General features: G+C 28.7%; 1 long non-coding RNA gene across 1 annotated transcript; it reads left to right on the top strand.

The window, feature by feature from the left end:
• The first annotated feature begins 3,019 nt into the window (after positions 1 to 3,019).
• LOC147801820 (uncharacterized) lies at positions 3,020 to 5,437 on the top strand. Its single transcript, XR_015430411.1, has 2 exons — positions 3,020 to 3,303; positions 5,357 to 5,437. It is a non-coding gene; the product is annotated as an uncharacterized LOC147801820 (long non-coding RNA).
• The last annotated feature ends 17,220 nt before the right edge of the window (positions 5,438 to 22,657 follow it).

The following is a 22,657-nucleotide window of genomic DNA, read 5'->3' as shown; positions in this document are numbered from 1 at the left end:
TCCTGGCTTTAATATTAATTTGCTTCCTTCTGTCTCATTGTGCATATTCATTTGACTTCATTTTTCTCAAAGATTCTAAGAATACATATTAAGGGTGATCACAACGGACAACTCTGAGTTTTAACTTATATTATCTTTAACGCATTAAGGGCGAATGTCTCATTAATTGTTTTTAAAAACATAAAAGGGCTGATTGTTCTTTCCCTTCTTTTTTGAAATTTATCTTGAAAAAACACCACACTCTTGTTTACCTTAAACTATTTATACTATGAAAAATTATATTTTGGTCTGAAATTTGGTCATCACGATAAATAAAAACTATATTGGTAGCCAAAACTAGGAAATTTCATGACTTTTGCATAACTGTACTAACTTCGCATTCAAGTAAATTTCTTCATTAAATGCATTTTACAATAAGACAAAATGCTTGAATTTTCGCAACAAAATATAGTCTTCATTCAAAATTTAACATTTTTAAAATCTTATTTCACTCACTTACTGACACTTTCTTAAGCAAATCAATATTAATTCAATGACCATTCTTGATTGCTTATTTTTATGACTATAATGCTTGCAATAAGAAGCCCATTCATAAAAGTGCATTCATTAAAAAATCAATTAAAGACAAATGGAAACTTTTGAAAAAGCTTCTTGCAACAATTTTCTTTCTTCTTATTAACATTATATTCATTTTTAAAAGAAATTCAAGATTGATCTTCTAAAATAGTACAAAAGAGGATATAAAAATAGGATCTGGAATGAAAAGAAACAGCGACTTTTTATCAGATCTTTTTTTTCTTATTTTTCAAACAATCACATTTTGCAGACATTTTTTGTATTTCAACCATTGATTTACGTTTATTAAGATATAAAAATTTAAAATAAATTTTAGAAAAAAATGTTTTTTTATTCATGAAAACTTTCTTTTTTTTACTGCTATAAAAAGGAGAGATCGACATTTCACGTTAACAGAACGACATAACAATTGAAGAATTGTTATGTTGTAAAATAAAAGTAAGTAGATTATACATATATGTGTGTGTGGGTGGGTGTGGGTGTGTAAAGATAAATTAATACATTGGAAATATTAATTTTCGAATAACAAAATTTTTTCAGTTATGTGTGATTGTTAGTTATTTAAACCATTTGAAACTCTTAAAACATTTGTAAAAAAAATTTACTTTAATGTACATTCATTTCTAATTCTTTCAATGACAAAAAAAAAAACATTCAAAACAGAAACAAGTTCATTTGATTGCTTTTTTTTCCCTACTAGAACGTACCCGATCCGGAGGCACCTAGTTTAGAGAGCCAGTCCATCCGTGATTGATATTTAAAACTGCTGTATTTTTATGAGTACATGAATGCACCATCATTTCATCAGTTCTCGAATCTAATCTCTTTTGATCAAAACTCGAATCCACTATCATTCTCACTCTCTTTTGACCAATACTCGAATCTACAATCCTTTTATCGGTGTTAAAAACCGCTATCATTTACACACTTTTCGAATCACATTTTTAAATTTCTAGAACCCACTCTCTTTTTACCGTAACTCGAAACCGCAATCGTTTGAACAGTATTCAAATCATTTCTTTTTTGATCAGTACTCGAACCTATTATCATTTTATCAATTTTCGAACCTAGTATCTTTTGATTATCACTCGTATCCTCTATTTTTTTTAATACAGGAACTCACAATCTTTTTTCCGGTAACAGAACCCGCACTAATTTCATCAGTACTAGATCCCACTACTTTTTAATCGATTCTCGAACCCACTCTGTTTTTACCAATACTCAAACACACCATCTTTTTATTGGTTTTTGAGCCGACCCTCATTTCATCATTTGACCAATTTCCGAACCGATTCTATTTTGTTTCAAACTCGAACCCACTATTTTTTTTATCGGAAATCGAACCCATTCTCTTTTCATCGGTTTTCAAAACCACTATCCATAACAAATAAATACCACTTGAGGTACTGGATCGGAGATTAATTGTGCTCTAGTTCTGGTTAAAATTACGATCTACAGATGAATGGATGGTGTGCGTATGTGTCCTCCCTGTAAAACGGGATGTGACGTATGTACGTTGTCTCCGGATCACCCTCAGGGATGTTTCTCGGACCGTCGCCAGTTGCCCATTCTGCAACTCTAGTGCGACGTAAATAGAAAAGTACGAAGTGCTAAATACTTTTTATAGGTACTCCAACCCACCATATCATTTGATCAATAAACGAACCATCTATTTTTCATCAGTACTCAAACCCGCTATAATTTGATCAGCACTTGAACCTATTGATTGAAAATCAATTGAACGCTAATCGAACCCACAATAGTATAAACACTTTTCTAAGCCACTCTCTTTTGTTCAAAACTCAAACCCACTACTTTTTTATCTGTACTCTAACCCACTATCATTTTAACAGTTTTCGAACCCACTGTCCTTTGAACAATACTTGAACCCACTATCATTTGATCAATAATCGAACCCACTATTTTGAGCTAGCTCTCGAACTCGCTATCATTTATTAGGTACTCGAATCCACCATGTTTTATCGATACCACTGACGTACTGGGATACTCTGGAGGTCGGTAGACGCAACTTCAAGAGAGTGCCGTGAGGTGTTTATTTAAAAAAAACTATATTAAAATGAATAATTAAAAAATTGGAAAAATTGTTTTTTTTATGCCAATATTTCTGATTGTTAGATCGTAAGTTATTTAAAGCATATGAAACATTTAAAGAATTTATAAAAAAATTATCTTCTATGGATGGTGTTTTCAATAGAAATGTAAACAATAACAATCTCGAGCTCGGCACCTACTCTAGTTCCGGTTAAAAAGTTTGCAGCTGCTTACTACCAGTTATTCTGATAGGCGATGTTTTCAAACGGATAATTTTGTTTTCAATAAAAGAAATCAATTAGATGATTTCTGAGCTCAAATCTGCCATATTCCATAAGATATTAATGTAATTCTGGTAAGTTTGAAGGGAAAATTTGTTTTAGCTTTTTAGAGATACATTGTTAAAAAAGGTGACATGGTTGCTAGATTTTGAATAACTCGCTTTTTTGGCAGTCTTGATATGGCCTCTTTCTATAAGTTTATAGGTGGGTTGACACGATCAAAGTACTTTGATCAAAGTAAGCGCGCGCATTCACCAGTAGGGAAATATTTTTAGGGAAATGTGACGATTTAGAAGAAGTTGTTTTTGTTTACAGGGAATATGTTTATTTAGAACCTTTTTTTCAAGAAATCTGGATATACTAATAGGATTTGAAAACTTCTCTATATTATCGGGTAAGTGAGAATTTCTTCGTTTTAATCAACTATATGTGCTTTTAAAATGAATATTACGTTTTCTATTTTAAATACTACTAATTATATCACATACTAATATACGTTATACTAATGTATTTATGATATCTTTGTGTAGTTAATAGATTATTAGAAGTATTTCTGAACTGAACAATCTGAAATAATAACAAAATATGTATTCCATGCCTAATAGTTCATTTATTCCCGATCTGTTTGTGTATTAATAATTTTTATTAAAGTTTATAAAATATTTAGTTGAACTGTTTTTTAGCTCTATCATTTTATAGTATAATATATTGCTCAACTTTTATTACTGTGTAGATATTAATACAGATTATTTTCTGTCAAAATTTTATGTAAGTAATTGTTGTTTTTGGTTACTTTCTGTCTATATTTAATTAAAGAAAAATAGCTTATAGAGAAAATTTTGTGTTTTGATAAATGTGGAATTTTAAAAACATGGAGATCCATATGTCTTATTTAGGATTTAGAATAGTTAGGATTTAGAAAATTTTTATGCATTTCTAGCTTAATATGAAGATCTTTTTATATTAGTTTGATCTTTATACAAATTTGCTTGAGAGTTTTAAAATGTCCGTTTGTTTGACTTTATCTTTTTTGCCAAATGTTTTATTTGACCACATACACTCTAGCTTACTTGACACAAAAATTGTTTCATACAAAGAATATCTTATTTCCATGTATAATAATCATTATTTTCATGAGTATCTTATCTTGATGAACTATAGAAAGTTTTGTTGTTGAATAAAAATGTTTAATTCAACTTCATTTTGGACTGTTCGTGATGCTTTATGCTATATGCTACAGTTATAAAATTGAATTCCTATGGACTTGCTTTTAATTCTATTAACTTATATAATATTAAATCTTTTTTCTTTCAAAGTTACATTATTTGCTCTAAGAAAGAGCAAAAAAATTTTCTTTTTTTTCTTTCTGGAAACATACAATATGCAAAATCTTAAGTAATTTGATTAAAATGTGCTAATTTTACAAACATAGATACAATACTTAATATATAATATACAGTTTGTTCTCTAAATACTGCTTTTGATATGTATTTTTATAATCCTTATCAAAAAGGAAAACAAAAAGTGTGTATGTTGCAATTAGTATAAAGGTATGGGAAAATCATATGCACTATTGAAATCTGACTATTTACAGTTGAAAAATTTAGATATAATTAACATCAAAACAGATTTAATTGGATGTTGAAACTTGTGTTTTTTATACAGTCAAATGTGTCTTGTTGTATATTTCTTTTGTCTTCCAGCATGGTGATTTGTCAAATTTCTACAGTGTTTTTTTTTTCCTTCAATATTTCTCATTGTGCTCATCAAATTCAAGTTTTATCAAAGTAAATTGAAACTTTTAATCTATGCATTTTATAAATATTGTCTTAATATTAATGAAGAGTTGATACTAATTGTATTACTTGATTGCTAACTTCATTCTCCTCAAAAGTATACAAATTGGAAGTAACAGTCTGCACAATTCAAGTGCTCATTAATAGGCAATTTATTTTTGAGCAATAGAAAGTTATTTCTTTTCAAATTTAGTAAAGTAGTAACTTTATGTATTTTAAGCATAGCTTAAATTTATTAATTATTTTTTCTAAATGAATATTCAATAAAGACATTTTAATTTTATGTGGTGTAGACCATTTTGAAACACTACTATTACTTCTAAGCAATTTTACTGAAATATATTAAAAAATTCAGAATTTTTTTTTGTTTGATATTATATTAGAATTTTTTGTAAATTTTAAGGGGGAGTAGTCGAAATTGTATTAGGAAAAAATTTGATATTATTAGTTGATGGTAATAGGAGATGTTGATGGCATAGCAAATGTTAATCACTAATTCCATAGAAGACACAAAAAAATCGAATGATAATAATGTAATGTAACAGTATAAAAAAATTAAATGAATTGTAAAGAAAAGATTTATTAACCTTTTATTTATTTATTTATTTTTTTTTTTTTTTTTGAAATAATGTATTTTTTTATCTTTTACAGGTTGACAGAATTTATTCCTCGTCTCCTCTTCTGCAATTTAAAATAACCTGTATTATATCACAGACGGAAATAATTACAAGCTGAAGCAGAAGTAGAATTACAGAAGTAGAAAGAGCAGTAGTGAAAGTGTTCAGAGGAAAATGTTTTGACCTTAGGGAGCTTTCATAATCATTTATATAACTTTTTATCTTAATTACCTTAATTAATCTTAATCTTATCAGGACTTTTATAATCTTAATTATGTATTAGTTATTTCTGTTCTAAAAATTTTTGGGGGTTATCCTGGTAGCAATTTTAAAAAAAGAAAAATTTCTTGTACAGGATCTTTTATTGGGTCAATAACATTTTACTGTGGCCTATTCAAAATTGTTATACAAAAGTTTTTATATGTTTTCTAAACATAAAATCTGAGAAAATTTGCTATTATATATTCTTTGTAGATTTAAATTAAAATTATATTTTTATTATTGAACAGTTCAAGATTCTTTCTTTAAATATAAACTTCTTCTAATTGTTTTATATTGTAAAATTTTAATGTTGATACTGCATAATGTATATGCATGTTACATAAAATATTTATAAATCTTTGTGACAGTTTTCAGCAATTTTTTTGTTCTTATTCTCTTCTTTTTAAGTACTAGAAATTAGTCAAAATAGTTTATGGGTGAGAGCTTATAAATTCCTGCATTCATAGTTTCAGTGTATTCCATTAAAATTATTCCCTTAAACTAATATGTTTAATTTACTATAAAAATTATTTCATTCAATTTAATATATTGTTCTTTCCCATTTCAAATGATTTGTAATCCAATAATGTTTTTACCAATAAAAATTTTTAAACTAAGAACTATTGCTTGTATGTTGCAAAAAAATAAAATTGGATTTCAGTGGAGTTGTATAATAAATTTTATATATAGTATATTTTTCTGTATTAGATGTAAAAGGCTTCAGCATGCAAATTTTATAGAAATCAATACTTTTCTTGATGTAAAAGTTACTCTATAAATAACACTAATAAACGATGTAGGAATCAAATGCCTAAAGTTATTGAGTATCAAAGAATGTTTCTAGAACTTTGTGGAAGCTTTTTCTCAAGTTGCTAAAGTTTCTCAGCAAATATCACTGAAATCCAAATTTATTTACATTTATTGAAACAGTCTTTTTGTTTTAACTATTTCAATTCATAATTTAAAATCAACAAGTCCAATGGATTACCAGTAGGACCAGGTTTTACTTTTGATATATGGCGAGGGATGTCAGAGAGGAATGATGAAAAATTAAGGTTTATTTATGTATAGTTTATTTTTTTAAAACCTGTATCAATTTACAATATTAGTTGTTAAAAAATTTGCTTTAAAGGAGCATGATATAGCATAAGCTTTTTTATTATGAGTTTGATAATAATTATTACAAAATAATAGCTTGCATAAGGAATATAAATCGAAAAACTTGTTTGAGTAAATTAACATTCTTTAATGATGATGGTAACAAGTGTTATATATATAACACAATAGAAACAAAAAAGATTACGAGAATAACAAAGAGAATTACGAAAAAATAATAGCTTTATTTGCTACACAAAAGTTGCAAGTGCAAAGAGTTACTAAACTGTGTCGAAAGTACAGAGAGAAAAATATAAAAATTCATGAAAAAAGAAACTATTAAATGAGAAAAAAAAAATTAATACCTAAAAATAACACATTTTTATTAAAACGAATAAATTTAAAAGCCGGAAAACAAAAATAAGGAAAAAATATAATATATATTTTTGTTTTCCGACTTTTTAAAAAAATTTTTATATAAAAACGATTTTTTAAATATTTAAAACTATTTTAATCCAATTAATTTGCATAATTAAACCAGTAAAGGTATAAGGAGATTAATGGAAAGTTCTTCAAAAGCAATCAAACTGGTTTTGATATTCTAATTTTTGCATACATAGTGATTTAAAAATGAGTATTTGTCATTTTATTTAAGTCATATTTCAATGTAAGGAGAAAGAACATTACTCATATGCGAATAAGGACGGTATTTTTTTTTAATTTTGAATAAAATTATAATAGCCACCAAGGTAGACCATTTATTGGAGAAAGAAAAGACATACAGATGGGAAAATACACATGCTAATACCAACAAAAGATAATTCGACTCCTGTGCCCTTTACATTCAAAGTGCGAAACCCGCATCAGAAACTAAATAAGAAAGAAATATGGAAAGCTACCAGCACTTGGGTGCTTCATGTACGTCGCACAATGGGCTACTGGCGACGGTCTGGGAAACATTCCTGAAGATGATCCGTAGACATACCATCGAAATTTTGATCCTCAGCAAAGGGGGTGGCTCCCCTGTTTTAGTAGCCCGACGATCTGCTCGCGAAGTCGAGCACTTTACAGTAGAACAGTTTAACGAGGACCAATACCGCTCGCCCTGGGTCCCTACGCAGGCTGCTCAAAGTGGTCAGTCCACCCGTTTGATGACCGCAGCCAGTGATGCTTGATTGAGGTATTCTACTGGAAACTGTGTCCTTACGATCAGTCCACAGCGGGACTACTAGCACAAGTATTGTACAGAATCTAATGGTAATGGTTCCTCAGAGATCGCTAGCACAATATTCAAAATTTCGCTTTATGTGAACCTCCAAATTCACCTGCTATTTTGCATACAGTGAGAATGGACTTGAAAAATAATTATTTTGAATTTTTTCTGTGATTAACTTCATTGTAACCGCAAACGTGAAGTTAGGATCTAGCTTCCTCACCACACGAAACTGGAAAAATTCCATTTAACGCATCTTTGAAATTGATCCTTATCATTTTTAGAATTCTCTTAGGGAAATACGTCATAGATAACAATCAATTACCGATACCCACAATTGGCACAATTATCGCTGTTTGAATCAAAGTAGAAATTAAAGTTGAACACCCATCAAAGTAAATTACGTCACATCAAAGTAAGAGACAATTACAAATACAGGGAACTTTTTATATATTTAGTTAATTTCAAAAACAATAATTTTCCTCTTTTCATTAATATAATCACAGGGTTGGTTAAACTGCTTATATCAATGTCTAATAAAATATGTTTTTATTATTTAAACTTCATTAAATAATTTTAAAATTCGAATAAATTTTAAAAACGCAGAGGCCGAGATTATTCATTTGATGTATCATACTCTCAACAACAGTGCGTGACTTTTTTTTCCCTTCGCATTTTCCCTTTTCCCTAAAATTTCGTGGTTCCCATTTTTGTTTTATTTACTTTTATGACTTACTTTTGCTTACTTTGATTGCGCGCGCATACTTTGATCAAAGTACTTTGATCGTGTCAACCCGCCTTATTACTGTTTGTTCTTGTTGCAAGCTGTGCAGTCCCGCAGGGGACTGATCATTAAGACACGGTTCCCAGCAGATCACCGAAGTCAAGCATCACTGGCTGCGGTCAGTGTGCGGGTGGGTGACCCACTTGGATCAGTCTGCGTAGGGACCGAGGGTGTGCGGTATTGGTCCTCGTTAAACTGTTCTACCGTAAAGTGCTCGACTTCGCGCGCAGGTCGTTGGGTTACTGAAGCGGGGGTGCCATCCCCTCTGCAGAGGATCAAAATTGTGATGGCATGTCTTCGGATCATCCTCAGGGATGTTTCCCAGACCGTCGCCAATAGACCATTGTGCAGCTCTAGTTCGACGTAAATGAACTACAACAACAACAACAGCAAGCTGTGCACCATCTTACGTTAGTGTTAACACTTTTAGCATTGTAAACACAAGTAATAAGTAATCAAATACATTGTTTTCAAGAATCTCAAAACACAATGATGCCAAATGGCTTTAAAATACAACGGAAACAGTAACGCGGAAAATTAGGCGGTACCGGGCTTGCCGTTCCCTAGTGTAGAAAACACCATCCATAACAAATCTTTCATTTTATTTTATTTTTTATTTTATGTTTTAATTTTATCACTAGCGTTGAACAGCAGACCGTATTTTGCCTTTACGACTAACAATGTTCAACCCTGTAACCTTATTATTCCGAACCCAATTCAGAAGACAAAGAAACTCCTAGATCAAGCATTGGGATAAATTTGTCGTCGTGGAGGACTTTTGCATGGAACTTACCCGCAATTGCGCTACATGGAGTGGAAAACCGCGAAAATTAGTCTGATTTTTCCAATGTACCATCTACTACTGAGGACATTTTGCGTGAGAATTTAGGTCGGTGTAAGCCTGGAGCAGATTTCGTATCGAGCAATCGTCACTGATATTCGAACCTGGGTCACTTCCATTGAGAGGCAAGTACTCTATCCCCTGAACCACGACGGCTCAAAATTATTCTTTTATAATTTCTTTACAGAAAAAGCAAGGATTCAAAGCAAAAATAAAATATCGTTTTTTTTTTTTTTTAATAGAAAGTTACTGGGAAGGAGCCCACCAGTTTGCAGAGCACGTCCGGTGTTCCAGTGGACCAGTTCAATCCCTACCCTGGACAACTATCCCTATCCCTCTCCTCATTTACTGCCTTGACTACATCACACGAATATTACATACATAATTTTCCAAAATTGTCATATAAAATAGGAATGTCTGCTGCTTTATCACTGAAATTCTAATATTTCTAAATTCGCCATAGAGTTAACACGTGTATCCCACTAGTAGAGTAAAACTGGGCAGTTTTACTTTTTCGAAAATTCGAACGATATCATAACAAATACCATTCTTTGTAGTAAATATTCCAGTTGCATTCTATACAATGCTAGTAGCGACTCTGTATAATTCAATATTCATTGTCACAAGTATTCCTGTTACATCTTAAACAGTGATTTTTTACAATGTTAACAAGATGCTACAGTTTTCCTTGCTTATTAGTATGCTCACCAATGTATGCTTTATCAAAAAAACTAGATATTTATTGAAAAAAAATTATGAAACCTTAGATAAATCATAGATTCTAACACTATCACAACCTACTATGTATTCTGATTAAAATCTTAACTCTCATTGTAAATAATACTCCAGGTATTCTATATGATATATTCTAACGATTCTATACATAATTTTATACGTTAGAAGATGCTACTATTATTTTACTCGCTTTCACTCATTCAGTAGCTTAGATATTATCTAAAAATTTATAAAAGAAATTGGACAAAAATCACCCGAATTCAAATTATATCAATTATTCACCCGATTCTAATGATATCTTTAACTACAAGGCATTAAAATAACTTTCGTAGTAATGAGTATTTCAGTTTTATTCTATACGATTCTGGAAAAAAATAAATAAAAACATTTTTATTCCATAAACCAATATACATCTTTTTTCGCGAAAGGTGAAATATTTTTCTTAATGGAATTTTTTGTTGAAAAAAAAAAGCTAATAAGCCGTAAAACTTTTTTTTGTAAACTCAGAATGAAAATATATTTTTACGGCCAAGTATTACCAGACGTCCTTTATTTTGTAAGTTCCTTTTTTATTATTTTTAAGATTATTTCAGAAAATAATCCGCACTTTCATAAAAATAATTCTCGCGGGATAAACTATTTTTTAACTAACAGAACTGAGATTACTATTGCTAAAAATCTAAAAGGTACTTAAAGACTGTCTAAAATTTTAAAGTAGTTTACTTGATTTCAGAACTTTAAAAAGAAAGGGAAAACTTTTAAGAAATAAAATTTTTAAAAAGGATTAAAACAAAAGTTTTGCAAGAATAAAAAAAAAAAGTGTGATACATATCTGCAATAAAATATAACTTGTTTAAGGGGGGACCCTACCCTGAGATGGTAAAATATTAACGTTTTTCTTGAATTTTTTTTTAATTATAGAGACAATACAGAGACTCCTTGCTTTTTTTTATGTTATTTAGCTACAATTTAAGTCTATTTTAAAAAAAAAAAAAAATTTACAAAATAATAAAAAATAAGTTGGCGGCAGCTCTGTGTGTGGCAGGTCATCAAAAAGTAGCACCTCACTGGCCTCATGGATTTAGAAGTCCTGAAACATAGGAAAACGATTTTGTTTAGATTTTCTGAAACTTTAAGACATTATCTAAAAAGTAGCATAGCGGTTTTTTGATATTCGCAAAACTACCAAACTGGCAGCAACTTAAAAAAAAAGTTAAGTTTTTTATTAAAAATATATTCATTAAAACACTAATATAAAATCGAAATATAAAAATATCAAAAAAATCCTATGCTACTTTCTAAAGAATATATTTTTACGTAATTTAAAATAAAGAACAGCTTATTTCGTTGTATAAATCATGTTAAGCCAGGTCAAAAAACAGCGTTTTGAGAAAAACGCGTTTTAAAGTTTTGACTTGTGTTCAATCTAGTAAATTATGAAATTAGTAATGACTAACCTTTATTCTGCAATTCCAGCTCCATACATCTTCTCCGTCAACAGAATGGGTGAGACACAAAAAGAATGTCACCCCTCTTAATCCTCCGGAACAGGCCTTTCTACCTGCTTAGCAACGACTCTCTATTTTCCGGTATAACTTCCAAACGAAATTAGGTACCGAGAAATCGTTTTAGACAGACATTAGGAAGGGTACAAAGAATCGAAAAGTGCAATAAAAATTTTTTCGAATTTTTGAAATATTCAGGGTGGGGTCCCCCCGTAAGCTTATATGCTACGCCAGGAGCTATTGGTAATTATGTTTATGCTATTATGATATAAACATTAAATGCTTTTTTCTTGAAATAGTTCGTTTTTTCTTAAACTAAAGGACATAGCAGTTACGTTACAACTTAGTAAATGGACATGAAATTTTGTAAGTCGTTTATTTTTTCAAAGTACATAGGTAAAATAGGTAAAATACACACATCTGAGTTATAAATTTTTCTAAATATGGCAATCAAAAATAGGTCTTCAATATGGTGAAAAAGTGACCTAAATGTAATGATAAATGGATATTTAAGAAACTTATTTCCTAAATTTGCAATGAGAACTTTTGATTCTAAGCGATAAATAGCTTATACTCGTGTCCCTCTTTAAAAAAGTATTAGATCCTTTACATCTGGGTAGAACATTTTTAAGAAATTTGCAATAAAAATACAATTTTTAGTTTGCTAAAAATTGTATTTTTAATGCATCTGAAATGCTTGTTTTTTTTTCCCTTAAAAAAGGCATTCAAAATTATTTCTATTTTGAGTGAAAACTGACAACAAAAGCTACAATTTAGAAGTGAAAAGATTAAAATACTTTTATTAACACTGATAGAGAAAATTATAACTCATAAACTTAAAAAAAAATTTTAATAATTTTTATTAATAAAATATCACAAATTCAACAATTTTACTAAGTTTTCAAGCAAATTCATTAGCTTACAAGTTTTTATAGTTATAATTTCAGAATTACAATTAAAATGAATAAATCTCTGCTTTCATACAGCACTCAGTTAAATAAAAGATGTGACATAAACAACCACTTGACAATCAGTCAAAACACAGAATGACTTGCTTATTACAAAGAAATGTAATACACTGTATGCTAAAAAGTGACACTAATAATCACACACATTACATTTTAAGCAATTAACATCAATCGCCATATAACATTTAATTTACTAAACTTTAATATAAAGAAGCCTTTATGTACTTACAACTTTAGGAAAATTTAAAAAGCTGATTAATAAAAAAAAATTAATTCTAATCTACAAAAAAATTATATACTAAATCATAACATAAAAATTGCAATGATCTCATCAAATATAACACACATAATACAATTTAAAGACACATTATAATTTTTAATGAACAAACCTAATTTACAAAACGAAACATATAATAAATGCATATACTTTGACGTAAAATTTATAGAAATCTAGAATTATATTGAAAAAATCAGCACTTGCAAAAAAAATTACACCAGGAATGACTCACATTTTCAGATTAACATAATATGCATGAAATATATCAGAACCACATTAACTCTACCATTTAGTGCCATCAAACTATTGAAAATTATTGTTTAAACATTTTTACCAACATCCCTCTTAAGACTAACATTATGGATGGTGTATTCTAAAAAAAATTATCATTTAAATAAAATATTCAAAAGACAGAAATTCAAATTCCTTACTTCCAGATAGAATCCTTGCTGGTTTATTATTGTAAATCCCATGAAAGGATACTCTTAACAGCTGATTTTATTATTGACATGAATGAATAAACAAAGATATTAACTAAAATATTCCATGATTCATAAATTGAGTGATGAATTTTAAATGAACATTCATCGAGTTATAAATGAATATACTTTTAAAGAAAAAAGGGACAAAGTATTTGCGTAAGAACCAGCATTTTAACATTCTCCATCTCGTTTCATTGTTTGATATAGGTAGTTATGATACTGTATTTGATATTTCATGCAAATAAATGTGCTTATGTGTGTTCCTTATTTTGTAAAGAAAACACTAATATTGTTACACTAACAGCAGGCAAAATGCAGGGGCAAATATGATAACACAATACAGCAGATACAATAATGTATAGCAATAACTTATTAAAAAAATTATTGGGATATATTATGACTGACGAGCTCATAGCAATCTGCTGTAGAAAACCTCATATATATTTTAGATAAAAAAAAAGGTTTAAAAATTAATATAATACGAAAATAAGCTAAAGATAGATATGAACCTTAATGTGTTGTACAAGATAACATTTTATTCTGTATTGTTACAGTATAAAAGCAAGTTTTCCATATAATCCAGAATAATAGGTCATTTAAAGTATGTCAGTCAGTGTATGTCAAACTGACTCTTTGTTTAATGAAGAACTGTTAATGAAAAACTATTTCTTTTTAAGTTTAACAGTTCTGCAAATCTTATTTATTTTTGCAATCACTCCCACCCTTTAAAAAATTTCACAATCAAACAAGTGCTCAGATCATTCTATAAAATAAATTGCGTTTTATTAAGGCAGTCACCTAGACTTGGTAATGTATGCAAGTATTAATGATTAAATTCAGGAGTAAATGCTGCAGAAGGTTGACATATATTTCTATTAAATATAAGCCATTTCAACAGTGCTATTAAAAATGCAGGTCATACAGGAAACATTTTCCCTGTAAGAAAAATACTAATAAAAAACTTATTTAAAAGAAATGAGAGATGCATCCCTTAGTAAAACTTTTACAAAATTGCTAACATATTTAAGTATAGTTCTAATGTTGAGAGTTATTTACAAAATATCTAAATTACTTTAAAATGTGCACAAATTGATTAGAGTTCCAGTAAAGAAAATCTATACTACTAGGAATAGGAATAAATTATAAAAAAACAAAACTAAAAAAAGGGCTAAATGCAAAAACACTGCCAATTTTATTTATTTTTAATGACCTAATTAGAAAAAAACTATAATAATTGGTAATAAACTATATTAAAAACATAATAATTAATAAGCTCATTATTTTGCATATCACATGTTTTAAAAGTATTTTTTAAAAAATATCTTAAATAAAATCGAAAAATGTAGAGAAAAGAAATGCTGAATCTGTGTGACTTAAGAACACAATAAATACAACATCTTAAAATATGAATTCTAATAGCTGATTATAATTAATCTGATCCTGTATTGAACCTAGCCAGCTAGAAAAATTCTGAGTAACTTTAGCAGTTATTAATTTGATATTAAAAAAAGGGCACTTTCACTAATGGACAAGTTTCTAAAGGCTACTTCTTCCCTATATGCCATTAGAGATAATAGTTGGCAAGTAGGCATGCATCCGAATCTAAGACAACTTTTCTATTTGCATGTTTATCACAGGGTTAAAAATAATAATTAATATGAAAAGTTTTGAAAAATGTTCTAAAGTTAGATACTTTTTTAAAACAAATTATCAAATAATTTAAAATTAAATTTATAGACAATGTAAATTTCTGACTAAAAGATTTGGTGGTAACCAGCTCAGTTATTACACAATGGGCCTTTAAAAAGCATCAGCATGAATGTGACAACAATCCAGTAATTGTGTAACATATACAGCTTATATTTCAAGTGCAACATGTATTTTTAAGTATAAGAGATTTAAAATTAATTAAGGAACACGGAAATATAAACCAAAATTGTCAAATGCAAAATACTTGTCGTTTTGGTTACTTTTAAGTTCTATATTTCCTAAGAAAACAAACAATTTAATACAAATTCAGATAGAATTTAAAACATTTTGTAAAGAGCAAAATTGTATTTATTTTTAAGCATTCTATCACTTTATTGATCATTATGTAATGATGTCAATAATGTTCAACAATTATTAATCAATTCTAATATATATATATATATAAAAATGAAAAGAATAGTAATTTTTAAATCACCTAAAAATGCAGCAACTCATTTGAGATTTTTGCCTAGTCTTTTAAAAAAGAAAATTTGAATCTGATGAAAGTAAAGACATAAGCAAGCAAAAAAATAATAATTACAATACATTAAAAAGAACTCAAATTTTGAAGTTTTAAAATTCAAACAAAATTCTAATAAGAGATTTAACTTTTAAATAACATAAATATAATTTTTAAGCAATAATTTAAAAAAATCCATATGAACTAAAATTATTGGAAATTAAACAAATATTGCTTAATTCAAAAAATTACTATACACATTTATTAAAGCTATTTTCAACTATTAATAAATTAAAAAATAAGATTAATCATAACCTTAAAACATATTTTCCTATCTTTTCCTTAAAACATATTTTCCTTTTTATTTTCCTATCTTTTAATTTGTTTTTGTTTTTTTTTATAAAAAATGTCCCTTCATTTAATTAACTAATTATCTAACACAGAAAAATCAATAAATAACTACTGACTACATATGGCAGGATCGAATGAAACAGGGCTTAGGAAAGGCTACAAAATAGTGTCTAAAGTACTAAAAACAAGAGCTAAAATCTAATATTTTGCTGAAGAGAGAAAATACATTAATGTACCTCTTCAAGAAAAAATTTTTTGAAAAAATTTATAAAAGCAAGTACTGACAAAGCTTAATTCTACTTGTCATTTTGCTACATTTTGTTATTGATAATACAAGAATGAATTATAAATAATAATAATAAAGATTAATATGTTTTTCTTTTTTTAAGTTAAAAAATACACTATCTAGCCATTAATGACCAGACACCCCCTGAACAGCAGTTGGACTCGTCCTCGAATAAATACGGAACCTTTTGTGGGGGAAAGACCATTCGCAAACAGGCGACGGCCATACGAGCGTTAACAGTGAAAATGAGTGGACGGTGAGAGCTGAATGAGACGGAAAGGGGCATGATCATAGGCGCCCACCAATGTGGTCATTCCATACGTGCCATCTCCGACAAGTTTCAGATACCACGGTCAACAGTTGGTGACGTCGTGTTGAAATGGGAAGGAGAGGGAGTGATAAAACCGCAGTCCCGACCCGGCAAGCCCAAAATAATGTCCGACAGGGATCGACGATCTCTTCGGCATGTAGTGAAGGCAAACCGACAAATGTCGTTGGACACTGTCGCTACCAACATCCGGGCTGCATCTGGCAGCGTTGCCAGTACACGTACCATTCGTCAGGAGCTGATTGCACAAGGATTCCATGGACGAGCAGCAGCACATGAGCCAAACATCTCTCCATCAAACGCCCACCACCGATTTCAGTGGAGCAGAGCACGTCGCCAGTGGACAGCAGAGCAATGAAAAAGCGTTATGCGGAGTGGTGAGTCATGCTACATGTTGTGGCACTCTGATGGACGGGTGTGGACCTGGCGAATGCCAGGAAAACGGTACCTACCGGAGTGCATTGTCCTCACTGTGAAGTTTAGCGGTGGAGGAATTATGGTGTGGTCCTGTTTCTCATGGTTTGGCCTTGGACCCTTGGTGTTAGTGCGCGGAACCCTGAACGCAGAAGGGTATAGAGACATCCTGTACAATTCGGCGCTCCCATCCTGTGGCAACAGTTTGGTAATGGCCCGTTTGTGTTTCAACACGATAACGCTGCCATTCATAAAGCACATGCCATCACGGACTGGTTTGATGAAATGGGGGTGCAGGAGCTTGACTGGCCATCCCAAAGTCCCGACATCAATCCAATTGAGCATCTCTGGGATGAGTTGGAGCGCCGGTTGAGGGCCAGACCACAACGCCCCAAAACCACCACTCAAGTCTTCGCCATGTTACAGGAGGAATGGCGGTCAATACCTGCCGCCGTGTACCAACACCTAGTGGATAGCCTTCCTAGAAGGGTTAAAGCTGTGATTCGGGCGCGTGGCGGCCCTACGCCCTACTGACTTTTATAGCACCTCATGTATCCGAAATGAGGGGTGTCCGGTCATTAATAGCCAGATAGTGTATTTAGAAACTGCTAAAAAGCAGAATATTTAAAAAAGCAATAAATAATTATTAATGATATAAGGCATTATTCATAGATTGTCATTATGAATAAATAATTATTTTAAATATTTATGGGCTTTTAATATGTTTCACAGTAATAAATCAACATATAATGCTCATAAAAAATACTTTTAAGAATCAAGATCTTGACAAAATTTAGAAATATTGGTCATTTATATCTAAAGATATCTATTCTATCAATTCCTCATATAACAAAAGATAATGATTAAGCGAAGCTTTTCCATTATTTATACTGATAGCAAAATTTATAATTTTCCTACCAATGATGTTATTAATAATCTCAGCACAAGTTACAATAACATTAATTACTTATAAAATAGATTTTGTAATGCATTATTGATTTATTAATTATAAGGCTACTGCTTTATTAGCTGTCCTCCTATAACAAAAGAATATGGTTAAGATAAAGCTTTACCACTATTTATACTAGTAGCAAAACATAAAGTGATATTTCAAAGAATGGTGTTATATATAATAGTAATGCAAGTTACAGTAACATTTACTACTTAAAAATAGATCTTGTTATGAAATACTGCTTCATTAGCAATCATTCTATTAAAAAAAAGAAAATGGTTAAGCCAATTTTTCCTCCATTTGTACTGATAGTTAAACTTTAATGATATTTCAAAGAATGATATTAATTATAACATAAATACAAGTTACAGTAACATTTGTTACTTAAAAATAGACTTTGTTATGCAATGCTGCTTTATGATAAATTATGATATACCATTATGTTAGCAAATACAAATTAGAAACAATAGATCATTTTATCCTTATTATTAAGAATTATTTCAATAAAAGAAAAAAAAATAGTTATTTATACTTTATTCACATAAAAGAAGAAAATGAATTTTTAATAAATAAAACATTATTTTTAGTGCAAGTGAAAAAAAATTTTAAGTTTAAAAATGCCTTAAAAACTATTATCAGGGTTGCCAAAGAAAAAAAATGAACGAAATAGTTGCTTCTAGTAGCTTAAAGCAGGAAAATAGTCTCCTAAAATTATGAAAATAGTTGCCTAAAGAAGAACAAATATTTTTCAATAATATGACTAAAATTTTATTAAATGACTTCATTGTAATATACCATGATCCATTTTGTCAAGTTGAAGGCCAATATGATAACTTTTAAAAAAACGTTAGTGTTCTAGCACTAAATTTTTATATAAAAAAAAAAATTTATATTTGAAGAACATTAAATACTTTAAATGTTAGAATTAATGCAGAAAAATAATTTTTTGTCAAAAAAAAAAAATACTCTTTCTATTAATTTTCCCTTTCACATAATTTTTCCTTTCATCAATAAGAAAAAATACATATATATTGAAAAAATGATTGCTAAAATTTGAGATTCACGCATCATAGTAAAGTTTGAGTTCTTTAAAATCATGCCGAGTTTGACAGCAATAATTGTTGAAAAGGCGTTTAAGAAACAAAATAGATTCACAATGGAATCTGTGCAAATTGAGCGCATTAAAAAATTATGACTCAAATTTGCAATTCAATATTTTTTTATTTTTTAGAAGCTACAGGTTGTCAACCCAATTTATGCTAAAAAAAAACATTGCTAGTAGCATAGAAAAGTCTCCCAATAGTCTCCTTTTCCTAAAAATAGATGCTTTTATAGCCTTTTCAGGCAAAAAAGTAGTCATAGTTGCCTGAGGTTGAGAATAGTTGCAAATAGTCATATTTTTGTCACCTGTGGTAACCCTGTATTATGAATCAGTTAAATTATATAAATGAATTTTTTCTATTTTAACTAACAACAGTTGCTTGCACTGTGAGCCACAAACTATTGAAGATATTATAATGTGAAGAAGTATAAAGATATTTTGTGTGTTGGTGTTGTCATCACTTATAGGTTTGTACTCAATGGTGTTTATTTCAGCACTGCTAGATGTAGTTTCAATATATTACATCAAAACAATACACAAAATAAATAGAACTAAATTACATTGTTTTCAAAGCTGGTGATGTAACTCAGGGCTAAAGAGAATAGAAGGGCTGGTTCACTCCTTTGAAGTAACTCTCACTGCGCCAATCCTCCGATTTTCTCTAGTGACGTCACTTTGGCGCAAAGCTCACACTTTTACTTCAAGAAAGGAGCGTTCGGCCTTACTAGCTCTAACTAATATTGGATCATTTCTTTTTGTGAGATATTCTAAGACATTTGTTATTTTCTATAATGACTTTCCTCAGTTTTTGCAGTGAATTTACAAGAATTTAAAACTATTATTGAAATTCCAGTTTGCGCGATTGCAACTTGCAAAAATTCTGATACAAAAACAAAAGTAAAAAATATAATTCTCCGCGTGTTCCCTAAAGTAAATGAACAACTATGTAAAGAATGGATTCCGAAATGACACAGTTAATATAAAACAGCAATATGTTTATTCTGTCGTTAAGAACTTTTGTAAAAATTCATTATCTAAATAGAAACCGCCTCGTTACTTCAAAAAGAAAGGCAGGTGAAAAGAATTAAAAAATGGATAAAGTCAAAGAAAATTAAAATGTAAATAAAAAGTATAAATAAAATATATAGTATGTAGTTGAAATTCTCCTAATTTCATAACATATTTTTTAATGTAGTTATTCTAAATATTTATTATTTTTTTTAAAAAAATTATATTGTCTTCAATTTAATTATCTATAAATTATATCATCGTAAATTTAAATATCTATAAACAATTGCAAAATTTTTAATGTCATTAAGAACCTAAATTATTATTTTGTTTCAGTAATTAGCTATTAACGACATATTTTAAAATCAGGGATTCTAAATTTAACTTAACTTATTGTTATAAAAGAATATGTAGATAAAAAATGTGTCGATATATGCTTTCATTTTTCTTAATAATTAAAGTTAAAACTGAACTTTTTAAAATAGGTAAAGTATTTATAGTGTCATTTTCGCCAGCTAGTAAAACATTTTTATAAGTTTGAAATGGTATTTTTTTTAATATAATAACCAAGAAAGTTTTTTTGAACTATGTTTATGAACGGAAATAATGTACTAATTACGTAAAGTTTGAAAGCTAATAACCAGAAAAAGTCTAACTTATTTTTACAAATTTACAAACAGAAAGATGCAAAGTTATCATATCTTTGCTTGCGATCTCTGAGATCTGTGGACACAGTGACGTCATGAGGAGGGAAATCGTAGCTTCAGCTCTAAGAGGGGAGTGAACTAGCCCTTCTATTCTCTTTAGCCCTGGATGTAACTAAAAAATTAAATAAGATACAATTTTCATTTCTAAACATGCACTGGAAGGAGATTGAATGATGTGATTTAAATACATTGGAATTTATTTTATATAAAAAAGTAATTCATAAAAAAAAATAGAAATGGCAATTCTTCAGAATCAATTTTCGGTAATCTTAAAATATGTCTTCATACATCTGAAAATACATCTTTGTTTTAAAATAGTCAAAAATCTTAAAATTTGGGTAGAAATACTTTATAATTTTCAAATGTCAGATTCTTCAAATATCTTATAAACTAACTGGTGATTAATGAATTATAAAAAAAAAAAAGGTTTAACTAAGGCATGTATAAAAATTTTGAGTTTTAATTTATTTTTTAGAACAGGAATAAAATTTAACATTCTTGTGTACTTTTTTTTATTTATTTATTTTATATTAAATAACTTATAGTATAAGATATTTATTTAAAATTGCAATAATTACTATTTATGATAAACACGTATTAACTAATTATTTTATACATAAAATGTTTTCTTCCAATTATGTTACCGATGCATTTTAAGTTTTGAATATTTAAGAGAGCTGCTTAATTCATTTCAATACCAAAAAGCATTGCATAATATGACTCATTGGGTAGACCTTAAAGTTCTTTACAGAAAATGGGATAAAATATAAACAAATAATAGACAAGAAGAATTTTAACTTACAAAGACATTTACTGCTACATTTAGTTTCATTTTTCTGGTATTTAAAAAAATATTTACGATATACGACATACAATTAAACGACATACAATTAAACTACGTGGTATAAAACAAATTTTGTTGTCTTCTGCAAAAAATTGTTTTTAATACATCAAACTTTTTTCATAAGAATCAACTTTTTCTTCCAGGAGTGGAAAAGTTTAAAGAGAAAATACTTTTTACAACATTGATTTTAGTTCAACATAGAAAAGGCATTATATTATTTTCATATATATATTTTTTTAAGCAGAACTATTTGAAGAAAAATAATCGGTCATAAATATTGTTAATAAACATAAGTTTGAAAATTATTTATTTATGTTCTGTAACTAAGAAATAATTATTAGAAAAGATATGAGAAAATTATAATTGGTGATCAAAAAACTTTTTATAACTCTCAGAAAGAAAAGTTATTTCATTCAAGACTATAAAGGAAAAGCTAATATAAAGGATGTTAAGTATTAAAAAGATAAATATAACACTCAACAATGAGATAAGTAGGAAAACAAATAATACATCAAAAAGTCAAGCATAATAGATAAAAACTACTATAAAATATTATGTTAAAATAGGTATAATACAGACGTTAAACGGCAATATTAAAATTAAGTAATAAATTCTAGCAAAACACGTATGAGCAAGCATATAGATTGTACTTTTTTATAAATTTAGTTTCATCACATCAATTTAAAATATTTCAATAAACAAAAGAAAAACCAAACAATACAGAATATCAAAATATGATGATAAAAAATTAACAAAATATTATATTTATACATGATTGAATTATTGCAAATTAAAAAAATCATTGAATGTTTTACACCAAAATAAAGATATTCAAATTTTATAAAACAGTAACTGAAATATATGTACAACACACAGCTTCCAAAACTATTTAATGAACAAAAAATTTTGAAATCATAAAACATGAAAACATATAATAGTAACGTTTACAAGATTACAAGAAAAATTTACAGGA

The sequence above is a fragment of the Parasteatoda tepidariorum genome, chromosome 11 (genome assembly GCF_982258835.1).
Source record: "Parasteatoda tepidariorum strain Cologne lab strain chromosome 11, Ptep-v5.0, whole genome shotgun sequence".
Taxonomy (NCBI): domain Eukaryota; kingdom Metazoa; phylum Arthropoda; class Arachnida; order Araneae; family Theridiidae; genus Parasteatoda; species Parasteatoda tepidariorum.
The sequence above is the reverse complement of the archived record's forward strand: the minus strand, read 5'-3'. Positions and strand labels throughout refer to the sequence as shown.